General features: G+C 39.7%; 1 long non-coding RNA gene across 1 annotated transcript; it reads right to left on the reverse strand.

Moving 5' to 3' along the window:
- On the reverse strand, nucleotides 1-933 carry LOC147624531 (uncharacterized). Its single transcript, XR_015269155.1, has 2 exons — nucleotides 503-933; nucleotides 1-196 (listed from the first exon to the last, which is right to left on the reverse strand). It is a non-coding gene; the product is annotated as an uncharacterized LOC147624531 (long non-coding RNA).
- Nucleotides 934-6,176: the final 5,243 nt, after the last annotated feature.

Raw genomic sequence — 6,176 nt, forward strand, 5'->3', positions numbered from 1 at the left:
TTTCAAGCAATTAAACACTCCATAAATGGCTAAGCCCATTTTTAATACAGCCTGCCATTAAGGCGACCCATGTCAAACTTGCAGCGTTCCCTAGATACATACATGTTTTATGATACTCACAGATATAACTTCTCTGCCTCAGTGCCTCCATGACACCATAGTACATCATCTTTTAGGACCATGAATGTTTGCAGACCTGCATTTCATGTTCATGTAAAAAGCTCAACAACCAATCGGAGGTCCCATATGTCAGCGTGCGGATAGGTACAATATACAGTACACATGCTAAATTGAACATTATCATGCTTTTGCAGGACTAAAAACTACTAATTTTCCCTTTTTTGAAAACTTTGAGGAGATGGAAAGCATATTTTGCATTTACTCACACAATAGACCAAAATTTGCAACATAACTAAGCAATGCATGTATTAGCCATGTGAATGTGAAAGCAGCACATGTACCATGTAGCCAAGAGTGCACATCTACAACCTTAACATCTTACCCAAATCCCCAGTGGCTTGTCACAAGCAGCTATGCTCCATCGGCATCCATACACCAAGTCACTAGCAGCTATGCTCCATCGGCATCCATAAACAGGAAGCTGCTACATAGGAGACCTTAATGATCAAGTACACAGAGAACCAAGAAACAATAGGAGTTCTTAACCGTGAATATGATCGAGTTTGCACGCTCGAATTGCTTGAATCAGCAAATGCTCACAATGTCGGTGTTAGAATGCAAGGAAGCCACTTTCAGCTGGTACAACAGGTTGTAGATGACCAGCAGCTAGCGGGTATGAGCATACAGGTGCTGTGTATGACTGTATGGCCGCATAACTTGATTGTAGAAGTGTACAGCCAGAAGGCGACAGCACATGGTACGAGTAGCAAAATGCAAAGTTGTTCCCAATAGTGGAAAGGGTCCACACTCCATTTATTAAATGGCCGCATGTTGCCGGGCAATCAATTCATTAAATGGTCCAATCTCACTTGTAATCTGTCCGCCTACAGTTTGAATGTGCAACACCAAAAAAACAAAAAAAAACAAAAAAACAAAAAAAATGGCATAATTCTTGTACAAATAAACATAAAGTTTAGAGAACCCAGTTGGAACCAGACCAGTAGTTAAAATCTGGTCTAAAAAGGGTGAAATACTGGGAAACAGTCTCCTAAAGGCTGTTCCACTGAAGCCATGATTGAGGCATGTATCCAGCTTGGTTATCAGATATCATGGGGACAATCTTCTTATGCATTAGAAGATGACAGATGGTCTTTGGTTTGTGATTTGTTGAACACAGCTTGAATGCAATGATGTAAATTCTGAGCTAATTGTAAAGATGTAAATATGCCATCTCCTAACCATCTCGCCACATTTGGCCACCATCTCCTAGTGTCTAAACTGGGAGCTACGGGGTGCCCGGGTGCTTAGTGCTCACCACAACAACTACTCCTCACATATAGGGAAAGTATGATTCCAAGGAGAAACTACCATTTGAGAGAATTGCAACAAAAAAACTCCAGAGAAAGTTAAACAATTAGGGAAAGAGCACATCCATCACCCATAGAGTGATAACATAAGGGTGGAGCACTGAACAAATGCTTTTCAAACAAGGGCATCAAACAATGATTCCAAGGAGAAACTATCATTTGAGAGAATACTAAAAGCAACGAAAAAACTCCAAAGAAAGTTAAAGAATTAGGGAAAGAGCACATCCATCACCCATAGAGTGATAACATAAGGGTGGAGCACTGAACAAATGCTTTTCAAACAAGGGCATCAAACAATGACTCCAAGGAGCAACTACCATTTGAGAGAATACTAAAAGCAACGAAAAAACTCTAAAGAAAGTTAAAGAATTAGGGAAAGAGCACATCCATCACCCATAGAGTGATAACATAAGGGTGGAGCACTGAACAATTGCTTTTCAAACAAGGGCATCACCCGTAGTGATAACACAAGGGCAAAGCATTGAGCAAATGCTTTTCAAACAAGGGTATCTCCTACCCATAAACTGGACATACAAATCTTGCAAGCAATAAAACCTTTCACATGAAATTAGTTTCCAGGCATGCAAGTGTATGCCATGCAATGCACAAATGTATTGGACAATCTCCCTTTCATTTAGCTTATGAATGGCGGTTGAGAATTCCATACTCTAAATTGGGCACGGACCAAACTCCCCAGCCTATTGATCCTTGGCATAGACAAGAGCACCGTGCTATGAGGTACCAATCCACATGGCTCCCAATGTAGATATAGGTCCCTTGCCATTTTGAGGTCCCTTACTATGGAGCCCATCCATAGTCCAAATCACACCCAGATGCGTTTAGAATTTGTGAGAACTCCTAAAAGGATACTTCATTCATCCCCACTTAGCATCTAACATGGTCAAATCCTTGCATGGCCATAGGGTGGTCACTTTCAACAAAGACATGCCATATATTGGGTTCTGGAAACCCTTTGATATCATGTAGTGGTGGTTGGCTTACTCGCAATCCTTCATCACATCATTCTATGAGGTTGGTGGTATCTTTGAGACCAACGTGGGTTGGTACTCACCCACATGCCGAGTGGCCCCATCTACTATTTTCCAATGGTTTATGGACCCAAAGTTGATACAAAATCCTCATTCACGGGTGTGGCAAACACAAGATGCATGGTAAGAGTCATGAAGAAAGCAAAAAAATAAGAGTCAAAGAAAGCAATGTTATTATGTTAGAGTTTTCACCGAGAAGGAGCTTTTACATAGGCACACTTTTAGTTCCATGCCCATGCACAACACTTGTAATATACACATGGGCTTTACATTTAGTAGACACATCTAGTAAGCACCACTATCTCGGCACCTATCTCAAGCACCAACACTAAGCATTATCATCGACATCCATCCATGTATATTTCTAAATGGGAGGACCATGGGCCTTGGCCCATGGTACAACCCATCACCTAGACCCTCCTCAAATTAGTAGGAACCTTCCTCCTATGGCCTCTTCTTTGACCACACCACTTATCATTGATCTAAACAACCTATATCCTCAACGCTCTCAGTAATGCCAAATCACTTGAGCAAGAGAGGACACCAAGCTCCTTTGTAGCCTTGGGCAAAGTCCACTGCCACACATCAACATCTCCTGATCTTGACTCCCCAAGAAAAGGGATGTCGAGTTAATATGGAGGAAAGTAATAAAAAGAGTTAAAGAACATAGTATATCTTTGAGATTGAAGGAGTACACACACGAGGGTCTCCTTTCGGTGATTGCCCATGCACGTCATGTATATTCCACAAAGGACATCATTTTTTTTTCATGTCTTGCTCCTCACGGCACACATGGAAAGTTACACCTACAACTAACCTTGTCAAAATGACTACCCTTGTACAGGTACATCTTTGGATGGGAAGACGATGTTGGTGGAGATACAAGCCAAGCCCATGGAATGACCCATTGCCTAGATAACCATTGACCTTGCAAGTACCTCCAAACAGCTTTAAGGAATTTAACCTCTAGGTTGACTCTTGTTCAGGACAACCACACATTGCCTTGGTTAATGTATCAGCACCATGTAGTATCACCACCACAAAGAAGCATAATTATAAGTATCAAATTACAATGGGATCTAGTAATGCAATTTTATTACACCACATAAATCTACCCATGCAAATTATTCATTGATGGTCCCAACGCTCATTCTGCCAATTAAAAGGTGTGTGTCACTTCTTCTATGAACCACCTAAATTTAAAGGGCCCAAGCCACTTCCACAATAATATAAAGAGGCCTCGCATGATAAACTTCTACATCGCGTATATCTTTTATTCCACCTCGACAATTATCTACCACTAGGGCTACCCAAAGCGTATCACCAATATGCCCTTCATTTGGCTGCAGATTAGTCTCTACCCCACTTAATATCATATGCCAAATTCACTAAATATCCATAACTCTCTAACATGTCTCCAACTTGGGTTATAAGATGTGGTCACCATTATAAAGGGGGGTATGTTAACCACTTAGTAGGTCAACATTTCACCTGCTCAACCTACCATAAGGCACTTTGCCATCGTACGTGCTCGTAGCTCCTCGAATGGATACCTATATTTTGTAAGATGGTGCCATCATCTAGTACCGTCTTAAAAATAGTGGTCTGATTATTTTTAAGTTTTGGCCAACCTAGTGTGAATACTAGTCTAGGTGTATATAGGTCATTTTTGACAATAAGCAAGACACATTCATTCCACTGCACAATAGAATACCTTATGAGCTCTTTTCTTACTCTTGCTTATGTGTGCTTTGTTAAATCTTACATGTTGTGGACACTTACTACAATAAATCTCATATATCTACGATAAATTTTTCACTATATGTGAAAAAGACTGACAGGGCCATTATTATGGTAGTCATCTATGTTGACAAAGGTGAAGATGCTTCTTAAGAGCAAGTTTGAAATGGGTGAGTTGTGATACTTCTTAGGTTTAGAGGTGATTAGATCATATGATAGGATTTAGCTTTTACAAAAGGCAGTATCTTTGGACATGCTATCCAAGTATAGGATGATAAGTTATAAGCCAATCTTAGTGCCATTGGAGGAGAACACAAAATTGGCTACTATAGATACACGTGATCTTTTGGAGAACCCTATACATGCGCATTGTAGGGAGTTTGATTTACATGACTATCACCAGTCTAGATTTAAGCGATGTTGTTGCATTGGTAAGTCAACTTATGTAGGCCTCGAGAAAGCCACACTTGGATGCAACTAAGAGGATACTCATGTATATAAAGTCCACGGTACACTATGGACTTTTCTATGAGGCTAGAGGGCAAGTACATATACATAAATATATAGATGTAGATTGGATTAGTAGTGTCTAAGATAAGAGATCTACTAGCGGTCTTATGTTTTCTTTTGAGAGTCCTCTACTATTAATTGGAGCAACAAGAAGAAACCAACGGTTTCTTTATCGAGTACAAAGGCTTGAGTACAGGGGAACGCCTATGGCACGCATGTAGCTTGGTTACAAAAGCTACTAGCAGATATGGGTGAGCCTGTGGATAACATGAGTATACAATTAACCTAGTGTATAATGCTAGGACAAAGAACATTAAGGTGAATTATCACTTTGTAAAGGAGAAGGTTGTAGTAGGTGTCATGGATTTGATATATGTCAGCACATGGGATCATGCATTCACAAAGGCATTGGGTACAAAGAAGCTCTATAGGTTCATGAGCTTACTTGGAGTGTAGGAGGGGGAATGTGAGATATCAAACTCAACTGGTGCGGATATGGGTGACACCCCAGGATGAAAGCTCCACACTGATGCCACTAGCATGGTTAGTATTATGGATGATATTATGTCACTAGTTTAGAGGTTGTGTGACAACCAATTCGGTGTATTAGAGTTAAATAATAGTTATAGCACCAGCAACCTCTATTATTGGGGCTATTTTGAGCATTTTTAGAGCAAAAGAGTAGGTAATTTTAGCTATTTTTAGTAAAATTTTAGGATAAAATTAGAAAAAATAGCTCTTTTTAGCAAGAAATTTAGAATTTTTTTTCCATTTTTACTATTTTTTGGTCATTTTTCCTTATTTTTAGGGTGGCCATTTTGATGTATTTTTGTCATATTTATTGAAAAAGTATCAAAGTGATAAGAAATCAAATTTGTGTGGCCAAGCCTGACGAGAAGTGGAACCACAAGCCAAAGTTCTAAAAATTAAGGTCAAATTTGGACAATTTTGGACATTTTGGGTAGCCATACATGTGTAGATAAAGGTAAATAAGTGATTATTGAAGGGCCTAGTTCTTTAGCTAATCTTGTAGAAATAGTAAGTGAGAATTCGCCTCGCAAAGAAACCTTTAGAAGGGAACCAACGATTAGCATAGTGACTCATTCATAATTGAACCAAGAAGGAGTAGAGAAGGACTCATCTCATTTAAGTGTGAGGGAAAATGTAGGCCATGACATTGTGAGCGAGTAGAGTCAAAATACCAAGGGCAATCTTTGGATCACCTTATCTTATCTATCCCCTTGTAAAACCCACAAATCCAAGTGGGAGTGGCACCCTTTCTTGAATGACTAGTCCAAACAAAAAATGGAAAATAGAGAGGTATAATGTAAACGAGTTGAGGGAGTTGTGTAATAAGGTAGAAGAAGAGAAGCTAATAGCCAAAGTAGCA

The sequence above is a fragment of the Cibotium barometz genome, chromosome 25, assembly GCF_041138505.1.
Source record: "Cibotium barometz isolate CiBa-2024 chromosome 25, ASM4113850v1, whole genome shotgun sequence".
NCBI lineage: Eukaryota > Viridiplantae > Streptophyta > Polypodiopsida > Cyatheales > Cibotiaceae > Cibotium > Cibotium barometz.